The sequence below is a fragment of the Mauremys reevesii genome, linkage group 1 (assembly GCF_016161935.1).
Source record: "Mauremys reevesii isolate NIE-2019 linkage group 1, ASM1616193v1, whole genome shotgun sequence".
Taxonomy (NCBI): Eukaryota; Metazoa; Chordata; order Testudines; family Geoemydidae; genus Mauremys; species Mauremys reevesii.
In genome coordinates this window covers 213,242,567-213,256,031 of record NC_052623.1, presented here as the reverse complement: position 1 = coordinate 213,256,031, position 13,465 = coordinate 213,242,567, and the positions used below count along the sequence as shown (strand labels likewise).

At 43.5% G+C, this 13,465-nt stretch overlaps 1 protein-coding gene across 1 annotated transcript in view; it reads left to right on the top strand.

Moving 5' to 3' along the window:
* The window catches only part of MAN1A2 (mannosidase alpha class 1A member 2), a 288,333-nt gene that overhangs the window by 42,833 nt on the left and 232,035 nt on the right, over positions 1 to 13,465 (top strand). The gene's annotated exons all lie outside the window — the stretch shown is intronic.

Genomic DNA, 13,465 nt, shown 5'->3' with positions numbered 1-13,465 from the left:
TGCTTTCAAATATTGAACATGTGATTCACACTTATTGTGTTCCTTATCGGTTCCAGTGGTCCATGTAGTCCAGTGTCCTGACTCTTAACAGTAGCTAAAACCAGCTGCTTCAGAGGAAAGTGTAAAAAGCTCTATGGTGGACAATTATGGAATTGATTGTCCATAAGAGAAACTTGTTCCTAGTGGTTCCCAAACCGTGGGTCATGACTCCCAGGGGGATCACAGAAAGGGTGCTGTGGGGAGTGGATGGGTTGTGGGTCTCCATCTATGGAGGGGCAGATAGGCCAAACCTGAGTGGTGCTGTGACCATATATACCAGGTCATAACACCTGGAGTAGGGAGCTGGGTCCTGCACGACAGGATGCAGGAGCCATAACTTCTTGGGGTGAGTGTGGAGTGGGCTCCCTTTCACACTCTCCCCACATCCTGCTGCACATAGGAGCTGCGGCTGCCCAGAGTGAGTGCAGGGCAGGCTTCCTCTCGGTCTCCCGGCAGCCTCAGGGTGGCATTAATAGAGGTGAGCCCAAAGGGGTCATGGCCTGGAAGCATTTGGGAACCACTGAGGTAGTGGTTAGCTCCTTCTCTGAAGCACTATGGTTTAGTCATGTAACTATGAGAATCTCATCTTTCATTTTTTAAAAAATGTTTGCATCTCTTATGATCATGGAGAAAAGCTTAAAAACATGATTTACCAGGAAGCAAAGAAAAAGAACTCAAAAATTCCTCTTCTTCATTGAGTGGTTGTATATCTTGCAGTCATGGTATTGTGCACCCCCTAATACCAGAGGTAGAAACTTTTTCCCCCGTTGGTCCACACATGCTCACAGAATGCCCCCTCCCCTGCCTGCCTGAGGGCATAAAGGGCTTTGTTTCTTCAGGTGCACCTTAGGCTAGAGATGGAACAGTAAAGGTTCTTTATCTCTGTTTTAAGATTGGGTTTAATCTATTGTAAATAGTGGGGGTTTTTTTTAGTCAGTTAGCTTTAGATTAGTTCTTGTGTTAGTACTTTAAGCTAGTTTTAACATTTACTTAGATATTGGTGCTGGGTAGTAGACAGCTGTGCCATTTCCTAAATCTCCCAGTTTTAAAATGTGCCCCTTGTGTAACATTGCTATGCTGACCAGAAACACTCCTCAAAAGTGAGGGGCATATTTCTAGTAAATGTGTTATCTACTGTTCTTTTGCCAAGTGGTCTCAGAAGAACATGGAGATTAAATTTAGGGTGTAACTCCTGGACAGATCTATCAGACCTGACTCAGATTCTGGTCAGTCAGATCAGTCTGTCTCCAGTGTTCCCTCTACAAATAATGCTGCTGGAGCAGTTAAAAGATCCTTGGCTGAAAAGGGAAACAAATTTCATTCTCCTGGCCCTTCAAAGAAAAAGAAGATGAGATCACCTCAAGACATAGAAAAGTGCTCTAAGAAGTCCTAAAGGATACCAGTAAGAGCTTCGTACATTACACAGAGAGACTTCTGATCATTCTGAGGCTTCAGCAAACCTCTGAAGGTTACGGTACCTGTGTCCAGGCAGCTGCCCAATGGGAGGCAGTGCGGTTGCAGCAAGAGACTAATCGCCTGCTGATGGACCAGGCTTCTCAAGACCGGGCTATGTTGCGGGAACTGGTAAACCAGGTAAAGACCCTTACAGAGCTGAACCGCGGCCATGATGGGACGCAGATCATACGGGCCAGCCATTGGCTGCAGAAAATGACGCGGGAGGATGATGTAGAGGCATACCTTCTGGCCTTTGAGAGGACCGAGACATATCACCACATCGTCACGAACCCTGGGGCCAGAATAACAATGAGGTCCTATCGGGTGCCAGCGGCCAAAAGGGAGGAAATAAAAGCAGAAGTAAAAAAAATGGTGGAGTTGGGATCATCGAAGAATCCCACAGTCAGTGGTCCAGCCCAATCGTGCTGGTACCCAAACTTGATGGCACCACAAGGTTTTGCAACAACTTCCGGCGACTAAACGAAGTATCCCAGTTTGACGCATACCCCGGACTGGGAAACTCACCTAGAGAAGGTGGAGGCAGTCCTTGATACCTTCAGGCGAGCTGGCCTTACAGCAAACCCTGCCAAGTGCGCTGTAGGGTTTACAGAGGCCAAATATCTTGGCTACATTGTGGGAAAAGGTCTGGTAAAACCCCAAGTGAACAAGTTGGAGGCCATCCAAAATTGTCCCCGACCACGTCGCAAGAAACAAGTCCGGGCATTCCTAGGTGTAGTGGGGTATTACCGATGATTTATCCCCCACTTTGCCACAAGGGCAAGCCTCCTGACAGACCTAGTGAAAGCCCGTGGACCTGATCTGGTGAGATGGTCTGACGCAGCAGAGGAAGCATTCACAGATCTACGGACTGCTCTCTGCAGTAACCCCGTACTGATAGCCCCTGATTTCACCAAGGAATTTATCCTGCAGACAGATGCATCGGAAGTAGGGTTGGGGGCCATTCTGTCACAGATGGTCGGGGAGGAGGAACACCCAATTCTCTACCTCAGTAGGAAACTCCTTCCGAGGGAACAAAAATATGCAGTGGTGGAGAGAGAGAGACTATGCCTCGCCGTACAATGGGCCATGGAAGCATTGCACTACTACTTGCTCGGGCACAGATTTGTCCTCGTGACCGACCATGCCCCTCTTCAAGGGATGCAGCGGAACAAGGAGAAGAACACAAGGGTGACCAGGTGGTTCTTATCCCTCCAACCTTTCCAGTTCCGTGTGCATCACAGAGCCGGGAGCTGTCACGGCAATACCGATGGCTTGTCACGTGTGCACTGTCTGGCATCCCAAGCTGCCCAACCCCTTGGTGCTGAGCAGGGGGGAGGGATATGTGACAGACCCTGATCAGTGGGGTCCAGGAGTCTGGTAGAGGGCAAATATACTGGTCACTGGATGAGTAGTTTTCTGTTCCCTGAGTGACCAGAGCAGGGGCTGCACTAGAGTAATCAGGAACCTGCTAGAACCAACTAAGACAGCCAGGCTAATTAGATTACCTGCAGCCAATCAAGGCAGGCTAATCAGGGCACCTGGGTTTAAAAAGGAGCTCACTCCAGTCAGGCGAGGGGGAGCCAGAGGAGAGGAAGTGCGTGTGAGAAGCTGGGAGCAAGAGGCGCAAGCTGAGAGTGAGAGGGAGTGCTGCTGGAGGACTAAGGAGTACAAGCATTATCAGACACCAGGAGGAAGGTCCTGTGGTGAGGATAAAGAAGGTATTTGGAGGAGGCCTTGGGGAAGTAGCCCAGGGAGTTGTAGCTGTCATGCAGCTGTTACAAGAGGCACTATAGACAGCTGCAATCCACAGGGCCCTGGGCTGGAACCCAGAGTAGAGGGCAGGCCCGGGTTCCTCCCAAACCTCCCAACTCCTGATCAGACACAGGAGGAGTTGATCCAGACTGTGGGGAAGATCACTGAGGTGAGCAAATCTGCCAATAAGCGCAGGACCCACCAAGGTAGAGGAGGAACTTTGTCACAATATATATACTGAAGATATGTTCTAAAGTCTGTATCAAGGCAGAATTGACAAAAGCTTTCTGTCAGACAAAGAGATGTGTACCCATCTATCTGGTTGTTGAAATGTAAATTTAAGTATTGTCTCATTCATAATGGGTCTCCCATCACCTGTCTAAGCTGAATGCAGATGAAGAATTGTAAAAATGTCAGAAAGTACCTAACAGGTAGCAAAACACAGTAGGGGAACAGAACCTTATCTTGAGATACACTTCAAAGGTTTGCTGGCGTGTACTTGGGGAACAAAGATGACACCTTGTTATCCTGCACCTAGGAAGTAAATGGGCAGTGTGTTTACATTCGTGAAAACAGGATCACAACCAGCTTTGGATGAAGAGGCTGCAAAAGACTTTGGGTGAGATAAACTTCTTTAGGCAGGACATTAACGTGTTAAGTTTAGTTTCTAGAAGGCATGTTATGATATTGTTTTATATGTAACCTTTTTGTTTCCATTAGCCTTACTCACTATCTCTTGAATCTTTGATAAAATTTATTGTTGTTTTCACTATAAATATATCTCAGTACTCTAGTATTAAACAAGGTGCTGATCCTGAGCTGAATCATAAAAATGGATGTGTACCCTGCTCCCTTGTCCTGGTATTTCTGTGAGTGGTCAATGGCTGGGAGTGCTTCAAAGAGGCTTGGGAACTGGGGTGCACTTATTGTTAATCTACAAAGCAAAATAAGGGCTGGAATAACCCAGAGGGGTGATTAACAGTCTGGTGGTGTCAGGGAGCAGTTAACCTAGTTAAGCATAAGCAAGTCTCCCTCATGCTGGAGGAAATTGGGTAACAAGGTGAATCACAGTCTTAGGCACTCTGAAAACTGTCACAAATGGTTTCTGATAAAACTCATAAGAGTTTAGATATTCTATATTGTTCTGCTCCTGACAGAATAGCCATGCTCATAATTGATGGCTTACTGAAACCAGCTCAAAGTTTATGGCCTACTCCAGCGATGATTGCAGATATCTCAAAGAAAGCTGATAGGAAGTATCAAGTTCCCAGTAAGAACTTTGAGATTTTTTATACCCACATGTCACCCAATTCTTTGGAGGTCACCGCTGCTCAAGAGTGCACAATGCAGTGACTTTACAAAATAACTTTCAAGGACAAGAAGCCTAAATGTCTTGATCTTCTGGGTAGAAAGAGTTATTCCTCGGCTACACTCTCAAAGAGGATTTTTACCAGTCAGGTTCTTCTATCTGAGAAAGAAAGGAGGGTGCTGGAGGGCTGAGAAGGGAGCAGAGGGAAGAACAGGCGCACACATACATATGTGTATATATGTAATGGTGGGTCCCAAAAAAAGACAATGCAGTTGGTGGATCAACTTAGTACAAAGTTTGGGAACCACTGGTCTAAATGGATTCTAAGACCCATCTCCATTATTGAAAGTCCTTGTAAGGTTTTGGCTGGTTAAGGAACTGAGAGGCACTTGGTTGCCTTGCCCCTTTATGCACTTGGGCGGGGGTTATTCCTTGAACATATAAGGACCAACTGGGGACTGCTAACAAGAAAAAAACTTCCAATCTCTATTGCTAGGGGGTGTGCAATACTATGATTAGAATGCATATGGAAAACAAATCTCAAAGAACATCAGTTATTATAAGGTAACTTAACCTCTCAAAAAAAAAATCTCTTGATTTTGGGCAGCCTGACTAATTTGTTTTTTATGCTTGAGGTTGGCATCACAAAGTTTGTTCAATCAAAGAAAAAATATTTACTATTGTTTCCAAATACTCGGAATTTAGCCTACTATAAGACAACAGTTTGGGCTCACAGGAGAATAGATTTAGGTTATTAATAATCCATTTTAGCTTGTTGAACTTACATGACTGTTTCTCATTTTAAAAAGCTTTCCACTTTGAACTCTTGTTTGTTCCTGTAATTCTTCCATTGTACTGTTGTCTGTATTAAAAAAATACACTTGAGTTCACTCCAGGCATTGGGTAGACTATGGTAATTATTACACAGCCTTCCGTAAGAAAGTCTACAATAGCAGTTTCTCAACAGAGACTGAGAAACGAGTGTTTAGGGAAAATTATGTAGTGCTGCCTACATTGCTTTTCACCCTCCTCTTCCCAAGCTTCTGAGCTGAAGAAGTGTTCCATGCCCCTCTGCTGTTGGTGAATATTTTTTGGGGAAAGTGAACAGGAGGGAAAATCCCTGTACATTTAGGGGAATATTCAACTGTAAAGTGCTATAGACCACCGCTAAGCAGTAATTCAAAGAGTTAATACCTCTAAACTCTTAAATCTGAAACTAATGTACCACACTCATATGCACATGCCAACACTACCATCTTCCCTCCTCTCTCACATTGACAATTAATTTGAAGTCAGTCTTTGCAAGGGAAGTGTTTAATGTATTAAAACACAAAGTGTAAACTAGGTTTTGCTTGCAACAAGTTCCAGACCTCCCTTGGGCATTCAAAAACTTCAGGAAACTTCCCAACACTCCCACATTAAATTTGTTTGTTTAAAAACTAGAACCCAGTATTTGTACAATGAATAGTTCTCTGCTGAGACCCAGGTTAGATTATTTTGAGCTTTCTGCACCCCATTGTTTGGACTAGATGAACAAAAGATGATGAGAACAAATTCTGAAGTGTGACAAAGCACTAATTTTTCTAAGTCTTAGAAATCAGCAACAAGTATGTTGGATTTATTGATTTTTAAGTTATATTTGTATTGTGGTAGCGCCTAGATGCCAGAGCCCCATTCTGCTAGCCCTGTAAAAACATGTAACAGAGACTGTCCCTGTCCCAAAGAGCCTACAACCTAAGCATAAGAATATAGACAACAGTTGCAACCTTAATTCAAACCTTAATTCAAACCTCTTGTGCATATGCACTGTTATAAAGTCTTTAATTACATGATCACATACATTTTTCCCATAGAGCACCTACCTCCTTCTGTGCAGACTACATGTGGTGCACAGTGAATGGGTAGCTATTCAATGTTTCTTTTTATCCTCATCATTAATTTCCTGGCCCCATGTCTTATTTACTCCACACTATCCAAACCCTGCACTGAATACAGAATTATCAATTTATTCTTTGGCTTTTCTGTGACACATCACTGTAGAATCTGAATGTTTTACAAATATTAATGAATTTATCTTTGCAAAACCTCTGTAAGATGTGGTATTATCCCTACTTTACAGATGGGGAACTGAGGTACAGATATACTTTTTTACAGTTTTTACTCTGGACATTCTCTTTCCTCTGCTGATTGGCTGTTTCCTCTCACATTGAACCCCTGCCTCAGTCTTTTTGCATCAGCCTCACTCCCCCTGCCCTCCTCCTCCCCTTCTTCCTCTCCCTTCTCCCTTTTTCTTTCCCTCTTCCTTTAATTTCAACCTTTGCTTTGCTTGTCTCTCTTTAGATAACCTCCTCCCAGTAAAACCCTTCAAAAAAAAATAAAAAAAAACAAAACACACACACACACAAATCATGGCACCAACTTGACATTTGCAAACCATTACTTACTTCTCTCTACTTGTATGTTTCCTTTCCTCTTTCCCTTTGTGTCTCCTCTATTTAGATTGTAAGCTTCTGGCAGGGGGACTATCTACTACTCTGTGTTTATACCGTGGTTAACTCCGTGGGGTCCCAATCTCAGCTGGGTTCCATAAACACTACAATAATAATCTTAATAGAATAAGGTCCATTTTTAAAAATTTTCCCTAATTTTGGGTACCTAACTTGGGACTTCTAGGACTTGATTTTTTTTTTAACTTAGGATTTTTATAGCACTTTATACAGTCAAAGCATAGTTCCCATTCACTTCACTGGCAGCTCTGAGTGCTCAGCACTTCAGATCCCAGGTGTCTCAAAGTGAGGTCACAGAAAATGAGGAAAACACACTAACCTTTTTTTAGGTGGCCACTAATTGTAAGTGACTTGCCCAGCATCACGTAGGATCCTTGTGACAGAAGCAGGGAAAGAATCCAGTTCTCCAGGAAGACTTCAACTCTTTGATCTCATGGTTAAACCTTTCTCTTCCTACAGACCCCTATCTCCTTCACTACACAGTCTCCATCAAATGAGGTTCAATAGACAAGTCTCCTTCACTATAGAATATTGATTCCTTGCCTGAGTACCATCTTTCTCATGTTCCTAATGTATTTATAGAACCTCTTCTAATTGCCTTTTATGTACCTTGCCAGGTGTACCTTAGCCTTTCTGACTTTTGTCCCTACATGCTTGTGCTATTCTTTGATATTCATCCTTAGCAATTTGTCCATGTTTCCACTTTCTGTAGGATTCTTTTTGATTTTCAGGTCATTAAAGAGGTCCTGATGCAGCCATATTGGCCTTTTACTATTCTTTCTGTTTTTCCTTTGCACTGGGATAGTTTGCTGTTGTGCCTTTAATATTGTTTCTGTGAGAAACAGCCAACTTTTCTGCACTCCTTTTTGCTTTAGATTTTCTTCTCATGGGATCTCACCTACCAGTACTCTGGGTTTGTTAGTCTGCTTTTTTGAAGTCCATTGTCCTTATTCTGTTGCTCTCACTCCTTCCCTTCCATAGACTCAAGAAATAGATCATTTCATGATTCACTTTCATCCAAGCTGCCTTCCACCTTGAGATTCGCAGCCAATTCTTTCCTCTTAGTCAGAATCAAGCATAAAATGGACGTTTCCCCTAATTACGTCTTCCACCTTCTGAAACAAAAAGTTGTTCCAACAAATTTCAAGAACTTATTGGACATTTTTATGTTTTGCTGTATTATTATTCCAGTAGATGTCTGGACAGTTAGTCCCCCATTACTACCTGGTCTCGTGTTTTAGATATTTCTGTTATTTGTTCTAGAAATGTCTGACTCACCTCCTCCTGATTTGGTGGTCTATGGTAGACCTCTACAATGACATTGCCCCTGTTTCTCCCCATCCCTTTTATCTTCATCCAGAGACTTTCTTCCTGAGCAAGGTGTACCTTCTATACCAATAATCCAGTCATGAGATGTATCCCATGAAGTTTCTGTGATATCAGTTAAGTCATAATTTAGCTTGTGTACTAAGACTTCCAGTACTTCCTGTTTATTCTCCATAGTACCTCACATTTGTGTATACACATCTAAGAAGTTGAGTACATTCATCCATGGTTTTCCTCTTGTTGCTTATATGACCCTATTGAAATTTTCCATTCCTCCCAGCTCCCCAAATTCTGGGAATCTGTCAAGGTCATCTTTGCATAGTTATCTGTGGGCTATTGTCATCCACCCCCTTTGAAACTAGTTAAAAGTCCATCTTGCTGTGTTGGTGAGTAGGTGTCCCAATATGCTCTTCCCCTTCTTTAGGTGGACCCCATTTCTGCCCAGGAGTCCTTCATGGAACAGCATCCCATGGTCAAGGAAGCCAAAGCCCTCCTGTCAAGACCATCTGTGCAGTCATGCATTCGACTTGAGGATGAGTCTGTCTCTTCTTGGGCCCTTATCCTCTGCTAGCAGGATTGATAAGAATGTCACCTGCGTCCCCCTGACTTTCTCATTCTTGCTTGCAGCAATGATGAACATCACAGAGGATACTGAAAAGTTGGAGATGGTGCAGAGAAGAGCCACAAAAATTAGTTGTGAGCTAGAGAAAAAACCTCGATGCAAGACACTTTCGAAATTAGGCAAAGGTTTCTAACCATCAGAGGTGTGATGTTCTGGATCAGCCTTCCAAGGGGAGCAAAAAACCTAACTGGCTTCAAGACTGAACTTGATAAGTTTATGGAGGGGATGGTATGATGAGATTCCCTACAATGGCATGTGGCCCATTGGTGACTGGCCGTAGCAAAAATCCCTAACTGCTGGAGACAGGACATTCGATGGGGAGGGCTCTGAATTACTACAGAGAATTCTTTCCCAGGTATCTGCCTGGCGGGTCTTGTCCACGTGCTCAGGGTCTAACTGATCACCATATTTGGGGTTGAGAAGGAATTTTCCCCCTGGTCAGATTGGCAGAGACCCTGGGGCGGTTTTGCCTTTCTCTGCAGCATAGGGCACAGGTCACTTGCAGGTTTAAATTAATGAAAATGGTGAATTCTTTGTAACATGAAGTCTTTAAACCATGATTTGAGGACTTCAGTAACTCACCCAGAGATTAGGGTTCTATTTCAGGCATGGGTGAGGTTCTGTGGCCTGCAATGTGTGGGAGGTCAGAGTAGATGAGCACGACAATCCCTTCTGACCTTAAAGGCTATGAGCCTCTGAGACTTAAGGAGATCCATCTGTTTAGCTTGTCAAAAAGAAGAGTGAGAGGTGACTTTATTACAGAGTATAAGTATCTTCATGGGGAGAAAATATTGGCAACTAAAGGGCTCTTTAATCTAGTGGAGAAAGGCATGACAATAACCAATGGCTGGAGGCTGAAGCCAGGCAAATTCAAATGAGAAATAAGGCTCAACTTTTTAACAGTGACGGTGATTAACCACAGGAACAAGCTACCAAGGAAAGTGGTGGATTCTCCATGTCTTAATGTCTTCAGATCAAGCTGTGTATAATTGCAGGGTAGATGTTTGGTCTCAAGCTGGAGCCCAGGTTCTTGGAGCCCCTCCCCTCATGGAGTCCCAGATCTTAATCTCCAGTCCAAGCCCGCACATCTACTCTGCAATTTTACAGCCCCACGGCCCAAGCCCAGCGAGCCCGAGTGAGCTGACCCAGGCCAGCTGTGTAAACATACTCTAAAAGACATCAAGACTGGATGCCTTTCTGGAAATTATTATTCAGTCAAACAGAAGTTACTGGGCTGAACACAGGGATAATTGGGCGAAACTGAAAGACCTGTGAAATACAGGAGGTTATATGAGATGATTTAATGGTGCTTTCGGGTTTTAAAATCTACTAAATCTATAAATATTGAATAGCATTGGGCCAATAAGAGATCAGAGTGGGACCTTGCTTATGAATATCTCCACTGGAGGATGATTTTTATTTACAGTTACTTTGAGATGTTAGTTAACCCGACTTTAATCCATTTAATATGTGCTACATTGATTTTGTATAGCACCAGTTTTTAATCAGACTGTCATGTGGTACTAATTCAAATGCATTACAGAAGTCTAAGTATATTATATCAGGACAACTAGGTTTGTTAATCGAACTTGTAAACTCTTGTAAAAAGGGTTTAAAGTTTGTTTTACATCTATTTTTCATAAAACCATGTTGACTGGCATTAATTATGTTACTATCCTTTATTGACTGAGTACAATAATAGCCTTTCCATGATTTTGCTCATGATCAGTGTCAAACTAATCAGCCTGTGCTTTTCCAAGTCATCCCATTTACCCTTTTAAAATATGGCTACAACGTTAGTTTTTTTCCATTTCTCTTTTTTCCATTTCAGTGTTCTAAATTATGTTAAAACTCAACTTTATAGTTCAGAGAGCTACTTGGCCAACTCCTTTAAAATTTAGGGGAAAGTGACGTAGCTTTACAGATTTTAAAATGTTTTCATTTAGGAGATACTGTTTAACATCCTGTCTAAATATTGTTGGAATAGAAGGTGTGTAATTATCACTGAAATATATGAATACATATCCAGCTTCTTTCCAAGTACAGAATTGAAATGTTTATGGAACACATCTACCTTTTCTGCTTCTTTACTGAAAATTTTACCATCTGAATTCACTAGCAGATTACAGTAACTCCCCACTTAACGTTGTAGTTATGTTCCTGAAAAACGCGACTTTAAGTGAAATAATGTTAAGCTAATCCAATTTCCCCATAAGAATGAATGTAAATAGGGGAGTTAGGTTCCAGGGAATTTTTTTTTGCCATACAGTACAGTACAGTACTATAGTTGGGAGGTGCCCCCGCCTTACCCCACATAGGCATACCCCACTGGCACTGGCGACAGTGAGGCAGGCAAGGAGGCTGAAGGTGCTGTAGGGTAGGAGAAGCATGTTGCGCAGCAGCAGCGGCATCTTCCCCTACTCTGCAAGCACCAGGGGCGGGGGGCTCAACCCGCAGCCCACCCACGCCACCCCTTCCCCCAAGCCCACACCCTTAACCCACCTCCTCTCCTCCCCTTTACTCTGCACGTGGCATCCACACACCTCCCCCTCCCTCCCCTGCCTCCTGCCCTTGGCAATCAGCTGGCTTGCAGCATTCAGGAGGCAGGAGGGAGGGGGGAGGAGCGAGGACATGGGGCACAGGCTCCCCCTCCCTCCCCTGCCTCCTGAACACCGCAAGTCAGCTGATTGCCGTGGGCAGGAGGTGGGAGGGAGGGGGGAGGTGTGTGGATGCCACGTGCAGAGTAAAGGGGAGGAGAAGAGGCGAGCCATGTCCTCGCTCCTCCCCCCTCCCTCCTGCCCATGGCAATCAGCTGGCTTGCGACGTTCAGGGGGTAGGAGGGAGGAGCAAGGAGTCGGTGTGCAGGCTCCCCTCTCCCTCCCCTGCCTCCTGCCCACGGCAATCAGCTGGTTTGCGGCATTTGGGAGGGAGGGGGAGCCTGCACGCCGAGTCCTTGCTCCTCCCCCCTCCCTCCTGAACACCGCAAGCTAGCTGATTGCTGCGGGCAGGAGGTGGGGGGAGGAGGGGAAAGGCAGTGATCCGCGGGGTCTGCTGGTGGGCGAGAAGTGCTGTGGGGGAGGGGGCGGGTGTAAAGGAGCTTATAAGGGGGCTGCCAGCTGTGGACAAAGCAGGCAGCCAAACGACGTTATAGCGAAGCATTGCACAACTTTAAATGGAGCATGTTCTGTAACTGAGCAGGGATGTAAGATCGAAATGACATTAAGTGAGAGGACGTTAAGTGCAGAGTTACTGTACTGGGATTTCTTTTGTCCCTGATATATTTTAATACTTCTTTTTATTGTTAAATTTACCTGCTATAGATATTTCACTGATATCTTTAGTTTTTCTTATTAGTTGTCTATATTTCATAGCCTCTTATTCACAGTCATTGCTATCAACTTTCCCTTTCCCCCATTTTTTATACACATGTTTCATTGCTGGTTTCAACTTTCTTAACCATGGCGATTTTTTTAACCAAATCAGCATCAATTTGTAATAGTGGAATTGTGGGGTTTCGGAGTCTAGTAATATAATCTTAAACAATTCCCAGTTGTTGCTTACATTTTTCTGTTTAAATTTTTTCCTCCCAATCATAGATTCATAGATTATAAGGCCGGAAGGGACCATTGTAATAATCTAATCTGCCCTCCTTGTAATACAGGCCATATGAATTCCCTGAATTAATTTGTTTGAACTAGAGCATATCTTTCAGCATAAAATTTATTTTAAAATTTCTAGTGACAGAGAATCTCCCATAACCCTTGGTAAGTTGTTCCAATGGTTAATTATCTTCACTGTTAACATGTGCAATTTACTTCTAGTCAGAATTTGTCTTCTAGCCATTGGCTCTTGCTAGATCTTTGTCTGCTAGACTGAAGTGACCTGTATTATCAACATTCTGTTCACTATGTAGGTACTTAAATGTTGCTCATCTTTGTTTTAAATTTTAGGACACTGGCTTTTATAAAGAAACAACACTATATATTATTACTAGTGTTTTGCTAGTATTTTATGCTACTCTGTATATATTCTGTAATTTGCTTTTCTGGTCTTTGTCCTCATTTAAAATGAGGTGTTGAGCTCACAGTTCAGTAATTTTCCTTTTTCTCATTTTTTAAATGTAAAAAAGAATAAAGACATATATCTATAGAGACAGCACAGGAGAAGGAATCATTTTAAATGTGCACACCTCCTTCTTCGAGTGATTGCTCATGTGTATTCCACAATAGGTGTGTGTGTGCTTGCCACATGCACTGGTGCCGGAAGTTTTTCCCCTAGCAGTACCTGTAGGGGAGCGCCCCTAGCGACCCCTGGAGTGGCGCCTCTGTGGAGCGGTATAAGGAGTGCTGTGTGCTCCCCCCACTGTCAGTTCCTTCTTGCCGCCAGTGAAGGTGCATCGGAACTGCTCTGCTCCAGCTTGTCTGCAGCTTTCCTCTTGAACTCTTGTTCATTCAT